This window comes from Sus scrofa, chromosome 16 (assembly GCF_054392235.1).
Source record: "Sus scrofa isolate SSC_HxYL_T2T_F1_AM1 chromosome 16, Sscrofa_HxYL_maternal_Yorkshire_Landrace_v2.0, whole genome shotgun sequence".
In the NCBI taxonomy this organism is placed as follows: domain Eukaryota; kingdom Metazoa; phylum Chordata; class Mammalia; order Artiodactyla; family Suidae; genus Sus; species Sus scrofa.
The window spans coordinates 31,245,521-31,261,830 of NC_139398.1; the positions used below are offsets into that span (position 1 = coordinate 31,245,521).

Sequence of the window (16,310 nt, forward strand, 5' to 3'; positions counted from 1 at the left end):
GACTTATTTTCAGCAAATCATTAAAAAAAAAAAAAAAACAACAACAACAACAACAGTATTACGCCATGCTCTTCAATATTTCTACGATGCCTGGAAAACCAAGTTCAGACATATTAATCAGATGTTTGAGGTCTGACTACTCATTGACCCGCTATTTTCTTTCATTCCATTTCCCTCTGAAATACACAGGATTATCTTCTATCCCTAAATATGTTATACTCCTTCTTACCCAAACATGCTCACTCATGGTAGGTCTCTTTTCTGAAACATCCCTCTGTATAACCTATTCAACTTCCATGAAGCCATATATATATATTAATTCCTTACTGATTTCTGACTTCTAATAGCATTTATAATTCACAAATAATATTCTGGGACTTAATTATGTACTATCTTACACTGTTATTTAATTCTTTTTTGTTAAATTAGATTACAAGCTTCCAGAAGAAAGGAGTTATTTTTGGTAATATCACAATGCCTATCAAAATATAAAATATTATTAGGTGCTAATAAGGACCTATTAAAATGAATTATAATGAACAACCTTTGGTCGTTGGTCTATCACATCAATAGTCAGAAAGACAAAATGTTGTAATGGAACTCTTACAGGCTCTGGAGTTGTAAAGACCAGAGTTCAAAGCCCAGTTCCACAACTTACTAAGGGATATTAAAGTTGTCCTTTCTTTGCTTTAGTTTCCTTAGACGTCAAATGGAGATACCTCCCAAGATTATTATGAGAATTGAATGAGAGAGTCTCATACTCCATTACACAAAGTATTCAATAAATTTTAGCTCTTTACTGAGTACTCATGCAATGTCTAATTATTATAGTCGAGAAGTAAAGAAGACGCAGAGGTGTCATTTTGATAGGCCAGTTGGCTACTCTGGCAGTAACCTGCAAGGTAGAAATTTGATTAAGGAGTCAATACAGTCCTCAGCTCTTCCCACTCAGGAAAGTATATGTTTTAAATAGACCAGAGCACAAAAATACCAATTCATAATATGAATAAGAACAATTTATTAGACCAGAACATGAGTACAAGGTGGTCAGCATATTATTGCCCTGGAAAAACCTATATGAAAACCAAATTATGATCAGTTTTATAAACTCAAATTCAGAACAAGGGAAATAAATAAGTAAGTAAATAATTTATGGTTATAATGGCTGGTGACAATAGGCTATACTACAGCTTCACTACAGAGGTAGCACTTGCCAAGGGGAAGAGAAATTTCAATATACTGGTAACCCATGTTCTACAAAATTTTGAAGAAAAACTGCTAAATTATTACATCTGGACTTGACTAAATTATTACATCTGGACTTGACTTCTTTGGTTTTAGTGCTTGGTAGAAGGCAGCTACCTTTCAAAAAAGTTTAGGCCATTTAATCTCCATTTATATCAACCTTCACCCCAGGTCCATTCTTAACTTTTCTCTTATTGCATTGTGCTCTGAGATACTGATATCTTTAGACTGTACTCTCTAAGTTTCCTTGCTTTATGGGTTTTGCATCCTCCAAAAGATATGCTGAAGTACTAATCCCTGGTGTCTGTGAATGTGACCTGGTTGGACATATGGGCTTTGCAGAGACAATCAAGTTAAGGTGGGGCCCTAATATAATATGATTAGTGTCCTTATAAAAAGAATGCCATATTAAGAGACACACATGCACACAGGATAAATGCCATATAAAGATTGAGATTATGCTGTCATAAACCAAGGGATAATGATATGCTAGGAGACAGGAAGGAATATATCCTTCCCTAGAATCTTCAGAGGCAACATGGTGCAAATAACACCTTGATTTCAGACTTCTGATTTTCAAAATTGTGAGAAAATAAATTTCTGTTGTTCCCCCAGTTTGTGATACTTTGTTATGGTAATCTTATGAAACTAATACAGCAGTACAACAAAGCACCTGGAGCAGTGGCTCAGAGATTTTTCCCAGTGGGAGAGGCAGTGAATGAGAACAAAAAGCTCTGGAACTCTCTGCAAAGGATCTGATTTTATTTGAAACAAAGTATAGAAAACTTCAAATCTAAGGGCACTCTTGAAAACAATGGAGACTTTGGTAATAAACAATTAAGAAGAGGCTGGTAGTTCTATGAAAGCAATAAACTAAACTTTTGACCAACTAGTTTACCAGATAACTAGGGAAAGAGATAGCTAAGAACATTTCTGACTTAGAAAAACCTCAGACTGGTCTCAAAAACAATACATTAAAAGTAATTGGATCTGGCTGTGGAGTAATGTATGCCCTAGGGTACAACTGAAAAAAAAAATTGAGCAATCTGCCGAAATTGTCTAACCTAATACCTGGGTGTGGTATCATATGAGGCAGACAGCTTCAACAATAGAGATTTGAAAAAGAGACAGTCAGAGAGAGTCCTCTAAAGCCACGACCATCCTAGGGTGACTGTGCATTTGCCCATGGCTGTGCCCTCTGAGAATGTCACTGGAAGTTTCAGACCACAAGGTAAATAGATTTCACTAAAATAGTTTTGCCAAGTACCTAAACAAGGAGACAACAACAACCAAAAAACCCCAACAAAACCCATAAAGAATCCCAATAGAAGATGGAGGGGAATAATGTTTTGAGTTGCTGCAATATATAATTATGTTCATCTTAAACAAAAAAATTGAGACATTCAAAGAAACAGGAAACTGCAATCTACACAAAGGAAAAAAGCAGCCAAGAGAAATATCTTATGAGAGGGCCCAGATGTTGGACCTACAAACTCATCAAGACAACCAATATAAATATTTTTCAAGAACTAAAGGAAACCATATTTAGAGAAGTAAAGGAAGTTATGATGACAATATCTTATTAAACAGAGAACATAAAGAAATATAACTTTTACAAAGGAACCAAGTAGAAATACTGTAGTCAAAAGTTCAATGACCCTTATGTGAAATTTCTAGGAAAGGCTCAACATTAGATTTTAATTGGCATATTAAAGAACTGGCAAACTTAAAGATAGGCCAAGAGATATGCAATCTGAGGAACAGAAAGAAAAGAATAAAGAAAAATGAACAGAGCCTCTGATAAATATGTGACACCATTAAGCACACCAACACATGCATTAGGTAGGTACCAATCAATATGATACATTATATTAACAAAATGAAGGATAAAAATCACATGATTAACTCAATTGATGCAGAAAAGGCATTTGACAACATTCAACACCAACTCACAATAAAAACTCTCAACAAAATTGGTATAGTGGGAACATATCTCAACATACTAAAAGCCATTTATGACAAACCCACAGATAACCTCATACTCAAGGGTGAAAAGTTGAAAGCTTTTCCTCTAAGATCAGGAAAAAGGCAAGAAAGCCCACTCTTACCACCTTTATTCAACAAAGTATCAGAAGTCCGAGCCATAGCAAAAAGACAAGAAAAAGAAATGAAAGGCATCAAAATTAGAAAAGGAGAATAGTTACTATTTGCAGATGACATGACACTGTATATAAAAACTCTAATGTCTCCACCAAAAAAAAACCTATTAGAATAAATGAATTCAATACAATTGCAGGATATAAGATTAATACACATAAATCTGTTGCTTTTATACACACTAATAATAAATGTTCAGGGGGAAAAAAGCAAGAAAATAACACCATTTATAATTATATCAAAAAGAATAAAATACCAATGAATAAACTTAAGCAAGGAGATGAAGGAACTGTACTTTGAAAACCCTTAAGACACTGATAATGGAAAATGAAGACAATACAAATAGGTGGAAAGATATCCCATTTTCATGGATTAGAAGAATTAATATTGTTTAAATGTGCTTACTACCCCAAATAATCTACAGATTAAATGAAATCTCTATCAAAATATATATGGATTTTTAACAGAACTAGAACAAATAATCCTAAAATTTATATGGAGTCACAAAAGACCCCAAATAGCCAAAGCAAACTTGAGAAAGAAGAACAAAGGTAGAGGTATCATGCTCCTTGATCTCAGACTACAAAAAGCTATAGTAATCAAAACAGTATGGTAATGGCACAAAAACAGAAATATAGATCAATGGAACAGTATATAAAGCCCAGAAATAAACCCATGCACCAATGTTCAATTAATAGACAACAAAGGAGGTTAGAATATACGATGGAGAAAAGACTCTCCCTTCAATAAATGGTGGTGGGAAAACTGGACAGCTTCATGTAAAAGAATAAAATTAGAACATTCTCTAACACCATATACAAAAATAAATTCAAAATGGATTAAAGACCAAATCTAAGACAAGAAACCATAGAACTCCTATAAGAAAAAATAGGCAGTACACTTTTTGACATAAGTTTTAGCAATATTATTTGGACCTGTTTCCTTGGGCAGGATAAACAAAGGCAAAAATGAACAAATGACTTACTTCACTCACTATGACAGTCTCCAGTTCCATCCATGTTGCTGCAAATGGCATTATTATGTTCTTTTTTATGGCTAAGTAGTATTCCATTGTGTATATATACCACATCTTCCTAATCCAATCGTCTGTTGATGGACATTTGGGTTGTTTCCATGTCTTGGCTATTGTGAATAGTGCTGCAATGAACATGTGGGTGCATATGTCTTTTTCAAGAAAAGTTTTGCCTAGATATATGCCCAAGATTTCTGGGTCATATGGTGTACCATATGATATCACTTATACATGGAATTTAATATATAGCACAAATGAACCTTTCCACAGAAAAGAAAATCATGGACTTGGAGAATAGCCTTGTGGTTGCCAAGAGGGAAGGGAAGGGAATGGGATGGATGGGGAGCTTAGGGTTAATAGATGCAGACTATTGCCTTTGGAATGGATTAGCAATGAGATCCTGCTGTATAGCACTGGGAACTATGCCTAGTCACTTATGATGGAGCATGATAATGTGAGAAAAAAGAATGTATACATGTAAGTGTAACTGAGTCACCTTGCTGTACAGTAGAAAATGGACAGAACACTGTAAACCAGCTATAACAGAAAAAAATTAAAATCATTATATATAAAAAAGAACAAATGAAACCTAATTGAGATTAAAAGCAAATCAAATCCACAATGAGATATCACCCTACACATGGCTATCATCAAAAAGACCACAAATAATGAATGTTGTCAATGATGGGGAGAATAATAAGGAATAATAAGGAATCTTCATGCACTGTTGGTGGGAATGTAAATTAGTCCAGCCATTGTGGAAAATGTTATTGAGGTTCCTCAAGAAACTAAAAATGGAACTAAATTAAGATCCAGAAATTCCACTCCTGGATAGGCATCCAAAGAAAACAAAAACACAAATTCAAAAAGATATCTACACACTCAATGTTCATAGCAGAATTATTTATAACATCCAAGATATGTAAGAAACCTAAATATCCATTGACAGATAAAGAAGATGTGCTGCACATACATATGCTTATATATGTAATGGAATATCACTCAGCCATAAAAAAGAATGAAATTTTGCCATTAACAAGAACATGGATGGCCCCATAGGGTTTTATGCTTAATGAAGTAAATCAGACAGAGAAAGACAGATACTCTATATTTTCACCTACATGTGGAATCTAAAAAATAAAGTAAATGAATGAATAGAATAAAACAGAAATATACTCATAGATACAGAGAACAAACTGGTGGTTACCAGTGGGGAGAGGGGAGAAGAGGGGCAAGATAGGGAAAGGAGATTAAGCAGTACAAACTACTAGGTATAAGATAAATAAGATACAAGGACACAATGTATAGCACATGAAATACAATCAATATTTCATAATATCTTTAAATGGAGTACAGGGGAGAAGGATGATGGTGGACTTAAACGAAAAATAACAGGTGGGAGTGGATTGGGACCTGTGCCCTAGGGAGGGAGCTGAAGGAGAGGAGATACTGCTGCACTTAAGACAGTCCTCTCATCAGTGGGGAGACCAGCTGGGCAGTAAAGGAGCCTCAGATTCTCTCAGGAAAACACAACAGCCAGTCTGTGGCAGGAGGAACAGAATAAGATATACAAAGAGTGTTCATGCAACTACACTGTGCCCCCAAGCCTGAGGTACAAGTATGTAGATAAAGGCAGGGGTGGAGTGCTGGATCATAGGATTTAGAGAATAATCCTGAGGTTAGGATGGCTGCTGGCTATGTGAGACAGCCTGGAAAACTGGGTGAGTGGAGCAGTGCAACTGGGAATCTTCAGAAAGAGGACCCAGCCACCAGAGGCTAAAGGCCATTGTTGGCATGCGAGTGGCAGGGCCACTGTTACAATCTTCTTCTCCACACAGGCTCTTGCCTCTGCAAGCAATAGGGGAGGCTCCCACCTGAGATGGACTGCCTGAGTTGGACTACATCCCCCATTGCAGGCCCATTGCCCGCCCGCACAGAGTAGGCCCCTCAAGTGCCCTGATCTTGACCCTGCCACATCTCCCCACACACACCCATCACCACTCCACCCACTGTGCTGCCTCCAAAGCAGTCACAGGCCACCTGGCCTCCTGTGTGCCAGCTGCCTTGGGAGTAATCACCAGCGTGTTGCTCACACAGAGGTGGAGATGAAAACACAACTGAACCCCAGGAACCTTGCCACTAAGGAGGAAGAGCTGAAACCTCTCTTCCCAGATATGCAAAGTGTAGATTTACGCCTCCATTGCCAACCTTATAAAGTCAGCACTGGCGGATCATTTGAATGATGAGTACTCCTGCAGCTAAAAGCAGTCTGGCTTTAGTAGCTGTGGGCTTTGTGGGTGGTACACATGTGGCTTGGACCATGGCAGAATTTGAGCTGACTCCATAGCTCCCACACTGGGCCCAGCAACACAAGTACTGAAGCTCTGGGTTTTGGCCTTAGTGGATCAGCACTAGCGGCCTGATGAAAACAACACCTGAGAGACACCAGAGCCAATAATCAACATAACCCTGGTTAAAATGGAGCCGAGGGTGGTATGCATAACTGTGTACTTTTTGAGCCCCAACAGTGGTGAAAAGTGACACAAGAGAGCACACTAACAGGTGCACAGCTCCAGTAGATGAACACTCAGTGGCTACTTTCCCAGTGGGAGTGCTGCAATCCCTCCTACTCCACATCACAGATCAAGAACAAATCTCAGAAACAGGTCTGTGGGCTTCTACTCCAAGAACTATGGAGAAGACCCTATCCCTTAGAGGTCTGTAACAACCAGAGAGCAAATAGGAGAACCTGCTCAATATCCTTTGCAGGGTTTGGTCACCACAACATCAGTCACATCTCCTATCAAAGGGATAAAGGCCAGAATGCACTGAGGAAAGAGATGGCAGGTATCCAAGATAAAAATAGCCCTCACACAAAAACAAACAACAAACAAACAAAAACCCAGACAGGCTACCTAAACTCCTACTGAGCTGATAGCCACCTCTGAACACATCCCTTGAAAAAGCCCTGACCACCAGAAGGACAAGACCCAGTTCCACCCACCAGAGTGAAAACATTAGTCCCTCCAACCAGAAAGCCTACACAAGCCCCTAAACCAACATTACTCAGTAGAGGAAATACACACCAAGCAAGAGGAACTAAAACCCTGCTGCTTACAGAAAGAAGATTACAAAAACAGTAAGATAGAAAAAAATGGCATGACAGACAAATATGTTTCAGACAAAAGAACAAGATAAAAACTCACAAAGAAAGATAAGTGAAGAGGAGACAGGCAATCTACTTGGAAAAGAATTCAGAGTAATGATAGTAAGGATGATACAAAATCTCAGAAAAAGAATGGATACACAGATTAAGATGTTACAAGAAATGTTTAACAAAGAGCTTGAAGATTTAAAGAGCAAGCAAACAAAGATGAATAACACAATATCCAAAATAAAACTTTAATTGCAATGTATACATGTAAGGATAACCTAACCCCCTTGCTGTACAGTGGGAAAATTAAAAAAAAAAAAAGAGTTTTCTGGGAAGAGCCATTATAAAAAAAAAAAAAAAAAGAAAAGAAAAAGACACTAGAAGGAATTAACGGCAGAATAGCTGAGCCAGAAGAGTGAATTAGTGAGGTGGAAGGTAGAGTAGTGGAAATCACTGCCAAGGAAAATACTACAGAAAAAGAATGAAAAGAAATGAGGACAGTCTAAGAGATGTCTGGGACAACATAAAATGTACCAACTTTTGCATCATAGGAGTCCCAGAAGGAGAAGGGAGAGAGAAATAGCCTGAGCAAATATTTGAAGAGATTATAGCTGAAAAATTCCCTAATACGGAAAAGGGAACAATCAAGTTAGAAGAAGCACAAAGGGTATCATTCAAGATAAAACCAAGGAGAAAATGTCAAGACATGTATTAATCAAATTGGCAAAAGCTAAATACAAAGAAAAACTATTAAAAACTGTAAGGAAAAGCAACAAATAATATACAAGAGAATCCCCATAAGGATATCAGCTGATTTTTCAGAAGAAACTCTACAGACCAGAAGGGAGTGGAAAGATATGTTTAAATAGATGAAAGGAAAAAAATACTCCACCAAGAATACTCTACCCATGAAGGCTTTCATTCAGATTTGATGGAGAAATCAAAAGCTTTACAGTCAAGCAAAAGCTAAAAGAATTCAGCACCACCAAACCAGCTCTTCAACAAATGTAAAGGAGACTGGAAAAGGTAGATTGGGGAAAAAAAAAAAAGGCCACAACTAGAAACAAGAGAATTACAAATGAGAAACCTCACTAGTAGGGCAAACATAAAATAAAAGTAGGAAATCATCCATAGACAAATGTATCTAAACCAGGAATCATGAGAAAAGGAGAAGATAGTTGCAGAATATTAAAAATGCATTTGTAATTAAGAACCAATAACTTAAAACAATTTTGTATATACATAGAATTTAATATCAAAACCTCATGAGAACGACAAACCAAAAATTGACAATGGACACATTCATAAAAAAGAAAAAGCAAATTCAAATACAACACTAAAAACTAGTTATCAAGGAGTTCCTGTTGTTGCTCAGTAGTAATGAATCCAACTAGTATCTATGAGGATGAAGGTTTGATCCCTGGCCTTGCTCAGTTGGTTAAGGATGTGCATTGCCATGAGCTATGGTGTAGGTCACAGATGCAGCTCAGATTCTGTGTTGCTGTGGCTGTGCCACAGGCCAGAAGCTGCAGCTCTGGTTTGACCCCTAGCCTGGAAACTTCCATATACCCCAGGCCCTAAAAAGCAAAAAAAAAAAAAAAAAAAAATCAAATCACAAGGGAAGAGAGAAAAGGAAGAAGGAAATAAAAATCCCAACAATAAAAATTCTAAAACAATTAAGAAAATGGCAATGAGTATACACATATTGATAATTACCTTGAATATAAATGCATTAAAAGCTCCAATCAAAAGACAACAGACTTGCTGAATGGATACAAAAACAAGACCCATATATATGCTGAAAGAGACTCACTTCAGACCTAGGGACACACAGACTGAAAGTGAGGGGATAGAAAAAGACATTCTATGCAAATGGAAATCAAAAGAAAGATGGAGTAGTAATACTCATATCAGAAAAAAAATAGACTTTAAAATAAAAAATATAGGAGACAAAGAAAGACACTACATAATGATTAAGCAATCAATTCTAGAAGAAGAGATAACAAGTATAAACATATATGCATGCAAAATAGGAGCACATCACTATATAAAGCAACCGCTAACAGCCATAAAAGGAGAAATTGACAATAACACAATAATAGTGGGGGACTTTAACACCTCACATTCAGTAATGGACAGATCATACAAACAGAAAATAAAGAAACAGAGGCCTTAAAAGACACAATAGGCCAGACACATAATTGATATTTATAGAATGTTTTATCCAAAAGTAGTAAAATATACTTTCTTCTCAAATGCACACAAGAAATATTCTCCAGGATAAATCACTTCTTCGGCTACAAATCAAGCCTTAGTAAATTTAAGAAAATTGAATTCACATCAAGCATTTTTCTGACCACAACATTATGAGACTAGAAATCAACCACAAGAAACAAACAAACAAACAAACCAGAAAAACATGTAGGCTAAACAATATGCTACTACATAACCAATGGATCAATGAAGAAATCAAAAAGTACCTAGAGACACATGACAACAAAGACACAATCCAAAACCTATGGGATGCAGCAAAAGCAGTTCTAAGAGGGAAGTTTATAGCAATACAGTATCACCTTAGAAAACAAGAAAAATCCCAAATAAACCACCTAATCTTACACCTAAAGCAATTAGAGAAAAGAACAAACAAAACTGAAAGTTAGTAGGAGAAAAGAAATCATAAAGATCAGAGTAAAATAAATGAGGAAGAGGTGTAGAAAACGTCAAAAAACTAAAAGCTGGTTTAGTTGACAAACCTTTAGCCAGAATCATCAAGAAAAAGAGAGTACTCAAATCAATACTATTAGAAATGAAAAAGGAGAAATTACAACTAAGAGCACAGAAATACAAAAGATCATAAGAGATTATTATGAGCAACTACATGCCAATAAAATGGACAACCTAGGTGTCCCTGTTGCAGTTCAGTGGGTTACAAACTCAACTAGTATCCATAAGGATGCTGATTTGACCCTGGCCTTGCTCAGTGGGTTAAGGATCCAGCATTGTTGCCATGAGCTGTGGTGTGAGTCATAGATGTGGCTTGAATCCTGCATTGTTGTGGCTGTGGTATAGGTCAGCAGCAGAGGCTCCAATTTGACCTGAACCCATAATTTCTGTATGACACAGATGCAGCCCTTAAAAAAAAAAAAAAAAAAAAAGACATCTAGAAATGGGCAAATTCCTAGAAGGTACAGCCTTCCAAGACTGAACCCGGAAGAAGTAGAAATATGACCAAATGGAAGTTCTGAAATTGAATCTGTAATTTAAAAACTTCCAAAAACCAAAAGTCCAGGACCAAATGGTTCACAGGAGAACTCTATCAAACATTTAGAGAAGAGCTAATACTTATCCTTCTGAAACTATTCCAAAAAACTGCAGAGGAAGGAACACTCCCAGGCTCATTTTATGAGGCCACCATCATCTCGATACCAAAACAAGACAAAGATACTCCCTCCCCAAAAAAAAAGAAAAGAAAATTACAGACCAACACCATTGTTGAATACAGACGCAAAAATCCTCAACAAAATATTAGCAAACTGAATCCAACAGTACAATAAAAGGATCATACACCATGATCAAGTGGGATTTATTCCAGGGATGCACGGATGATTCAATATATGCAAATCAATCAATGTTATACACCATATTAACAAACTGATGAATAAAAACCATATGATCATCTCTGGTGTAGAAAAGACTTTTGACAAAATTCAACACCCATTTTTTGATTAAAAAAATATCCTCCAGAAAGTGGGCATAAAGGGGACTATATTAACATAATAAAGGCCATATAAGACAAACACACAGCTAATCATACTCAATGGTGAAAAGTGGAAAGCTTTCCTACTAAGATCATGAACAAGACAAGGATGTCCACTCTCACCACTTTTATTCAACATAGTTCTGGAAGAACTACCCATGGCAATCAGAGAATAAAAAGAAAGAAAAGGAATCCAAACTGGAAAAGAAGTAAAACTTTCGTTGTTTGCAGATTACTTGATACATAGAAAATCCTAAAGATACTACCAGAAAACTACTAGAGCTCATCAATGAATCTGGTAAAGTTGCAGGATACAAAATTAATACACAGAAATCTCTTGCATTTCTATACACTAACAATGAAAGATCAGAAAGAGAAATAAAGGAAACAATCCCATTTACTATCACATCAAAGAGAATAAAATGCCGAGGAATAAATCCACCTAAAGAGACAAAAGACCTCCACTCTGAAAACTATAAGACACTGATGAAGGAAATCGAAGATGACACAAACAGAAAGATACACCATGATCGTGGGATTGGAAGAATCAATATCACCAACAAAATTAACAAAATTCAGTACTCTCTCAGGATAAAACACTCAATAAACTAGGAATATAAAAGAATATCTTTATCATGATAAAGGATACCTATGAGGCACACATAACATATCACACAAAACTAAATGCTTCCCCCACTAAGGTCAGAAACAAGACAAGGATGTCTTCTCCCTCTACATCTAGTCAACATTGTACTGGAGTTCAAAGGACAAATTCAAAACCCTGTGTATGATATGTCTCTCAGTCTAATGTTCAAGCCTCATATCTTTCTACTCCTTAGTGGAAAGAAGCCTTCAGCCACACTGAAGTGCTCATTAACTACAGCATGTTCTATCACAACTCTATGTTTTTACATATCCTGTTCTCTCTGGAAAGTTCTTCATTCCTTTAAGCTTGATGAATTCCTATCCACTCTTAAAAACTCAGTTTAACACTTAACTCTCACCTCTTCATGAGTTGGTATTTCAGGTACAACAAAGCTCTTTTAACTTATCTTCACTTAGTGGACTCATTAACCATGGCTCTTCATCTGCTCCTTGTACCGTGCTGATGTATATTGCCTTCCAGATGCTCCCAGTCAACAGACTGCTCTCTAGTATCCCACATTCTTCTGCTCCCACCAATGGGGACTGGATTATGAACTTACTAAGGACCTGAAGACTTACAAATTTATTCCTTTTCTTTTTTTGGTCTGTCTTTTCCCATTGAATGTAAGCTCCATGTGAATATGAATTTCTCTCTTTTGCTCACTGCTGAATAGCCACTATTTTAACAGTAGTAGCATATGATAAACTCTTAGCAAGTATTTGTTGAAATGATTAAATATGTGAATGAGTAGCAATACTTCTGGCTGTAAAGTACTTGTGTAGGAAAAATGTAATTGACAATAGATTAAAAAATAGGGATTTATTTTCAGCACAAATAAGAAGGTACAGGTAGAGAACTGTACTGATTTAGCAGCTCAATTATGGTGACATTTGGGAAGTCATCTTGGCTGTTACCTCATAGTTGCAAGATGGCTACAGCACCTCAAAGTATCACATCTTCATACCATATGGAAGGCAGGAAAAAATTGGCAAGCAGTGCAAGACAGACCACTTGTATTTCAGCAGGCAGAACTATGTGCTAAGTGAAATGTACCCTAGCTGCTGGACTGACATTACCTGAAATCAAGTTACTGTGCCTAATGTCTGAACACAATCAGAGTTTTTCAGGGGAAAATAGGGAATGCCTTTTGGGATAACATAGGCAACAGGCAGTAGCTGACACAGTATGTAAACAAACAAACAAACAAAAAAACAGTGGGAAAGAAAGTTAAAATTACATATACACCTGCACAGCTGATTATTGGTATTTATAGTATTTATGTTCTATAAAGTTATTAAAAACACTGAATTAGTGAATAATATTGAACCATTGCTCCTATGGGAAATACAAAGTTAAGTTCTTGTGAGCCTCTGGTCACGTTTTCATCAACCAATTGAAATGATACACAATACACAACTTTGTTTTATGTAAATTTCTATTTCACATCTTATTTAATATATGTTGTTGATTGACTAACATTGAACTCATAGCCAACAGCACTGTAACTCATGCCTAAACATGGGTTAATTAACACATGTATTTTCTCCATACAGCCTTCTTGTGCTTAGAAACACTACATAATACTTTAGAATTAGCTTTGAGGCTATTTTAGACAGTAAAACCATCAACAAAAAGCACCAAAATGCAACATAATAATTACTAAACAGACTGTGAAAAGGACACTGTTTGCAGTATGAGAGCTGAAACAAGGAGGCAGAGCAGTACCTTGTTCAGCATCTGCTGGGAAAATGTGCTGTTGGATGGCGAAATTTTTTGCTGCTTTGTGTGTGTCCCCAAATGACTGCGAAAACATTAGGAATTTTGTTCTTTTGGGGGTTACAAATACATTTTAGAAAGTGGGTGAATTCTTTAATATGGAATCCACAAAAATGAGGATTAGGTTATAAATTTTTCTTATTCTCTTTTTTAACCATGTTTATTTTATCAGTGGATTATGGCATTGTCTACCACACCTCCTCCCTTCTTACAATAGTTTGACTACATTTTCTAGCTTTCCTTGGGGTCAGGCATGGTCTTGTGATAGCCATCTTGCCAGGGGAATAGACCTGGAAGCAATAAGTATTGTCTCCAGACATGGCCCATAAACATCTCCCCAGAAGATTTTCCTTTTCTCACTGTCTGGGATGGAGAAAACCCCCAGGGCTGACTCGGGAGTCCTGTGTTGAATTCTCTAGAGTCACAGGGTGGGAGAAACCATTGAAAGGAAACCAGGAAACCATAATCCCTTGATCATCATTTGGAGGTAAACTGATCAATATGAGGGAAAAATAAGTTAAACTGTTGAGATTTGGATATTTATTTGTATAATGCAGCTAGAGCTAGCTTAAGTAATACTGACCAACTACATTCCAATTAGCATACCCTGTCTATGTCTCTACTGTCTAATTCTCTGGGGGATACCTTAATTATTCTGTAGGGTCTGATGAGGATATGATTTTACTGAGCCACCTCTGGTCAGCTTCAAAGGCCAAATAATAAGAAAGACAGCTAAGTTACTGGCTACACAATCAATGTAGTCTTCCATGGAGAGACTCATGATGTTGTTCATTACTATCTATTGCATTAGAAAACTTAGTCCTGGATAATTTTATTAATTCACAAACATTCATTGAACTGGTAGGGACATATGATCATTTCCCTGTCTGCTACATTAAACAAATAATTTGTCCTAAAAGAGAGAGCCTCCAAAGGGAAACTCAAAGATGAGTTCAATAGGTGAAGCTATATTAAATGCATTAAACCCAGGAAGTGAGGGGAAAAGTTACACATAACTGTTTTAACATTTCTGGAATGTCTTTAGCTTCTGGCTTAGTATTCTCTTTCGCTCAATCTCCCCTCTCCTTCAGCTTTCTCTTCACAAGAAGTGTAACTTAAGAATGTGTTGGAAACTAGTATATTAAAATGGCTCCAAAGATATTTTTTCCCCTTCAATGATAGCACTTTGGGGGAAAGAATTAAAGTTATCCTGAAGACTTCCCTCATGGGCATGCTCTTGTACTCGACTAGTTACTAAACTTTTGGTCATGAACTGAGAGGAGCCCCACATCCTGGACAGATTTTCAACTCCTGGGGAAGTTTTTCTTGCATCCACAAACATTTATCAAGAAACTGTTTCAAGTCTCACATTAGGTACTACACCAAGAATTCAAAGATGACAAAGCCTTTATGCTGAGGAACAAGATACCTGAATAACATTAAACAATGCATTAAGAACTATAATAGAGGTATGTACAGAATAAAAATTCTACAAGAAGAAGAATGAAGTTTGGGAAGACTCTACAGTGAAGGAGATCTTGGAGCTGGTCCTTAAAGGGTTTACGGGGTCTTGACATGCAGAGGCAGGGAAAGGGTTCTGGACAGAGGCTGTAATCTATACCACAGCCTCAGAGATAGGAAAAAAATATGTTCAAGCTATAGTGAGGAATTCAGCATTACTGCAGTATAGTAGGAGGAATGAAGGGGAAAACCAGAGATGAAAAAGTAAAAATGATCCAGCCATGAAGGTTTCGTAAACAACTTGTATCAGGGGAAAAATGCAATGTATGATGGCTCACTGCTTTCTGAGGAGGGTGTAGGAAGCAATCAAAGGGTCTTCATTATTTTCCTGAATAAGGTGATGAGTGTGGCTATGTGTGTCTAGAATATCTGTTCCAGATAAAGTTATGGGTACAAAAGAAAGGAAGATTTAGATCTTCATGTTGGAGGGACTGAAAAAAAAGCCTGTTAAGTGGTTACGCAGCTGAAAAAAGAGTAGAAGAGAATGAAAATCGTGATGAGAATTTATTGAGCTGTTTTCCATGTGGCTAATGACCTCTGCTTCTCATGAAATTGTAGGTAACTTCTACATTGTTTGTTACTGTTTTGGTATGACAGGATTATTTCCTAATGGAAGGTGTCTACATGGAAATCACTTATTTATGCTAAATTTGGTGTTGAATCTGTTGGTAACCAGGACCACAGATTTTAAGCAGACAGGTGGTATCACATTGTTTTTTACAGAATTAATAACTCTAGATTAAAGGATGCTAAACCAAGAGATGGTGTAGCAGAGACTATAACTGTTCAGCATAATCAATGTCTCATTTTTCTCCCTGTCCCTACAGCTAAAGATCCATTTTTTAGGCTTTCTTGAATCTAGATGTCACCATATGATTGAGTTCAAACAAACAGAAAGTTGAGCAGAAATGATGAACACCACCCCTAGACAGAGTCTATTAAAAACATATCTTACCCTCTTCCAAACTCTTTTTTTTTCTAGGTGGGCTGGAATGGAGATGTCCCAAAGGACCAAGTTAAA

General features: G+C 36.7%; 1 long non-coding RNA gene across 10 annotated transcripts in view; it reads right to left on the minus strand.

The window, feature by feature from the left end:
- Positions 1-16,310, minus strand: part of LOC102162488 (uncharacterized) — a 503,988-nt gene that overhangs the window by 281,965 nt on the left and 205,713 nt on the right. The window lies entirely within an intron of this gene.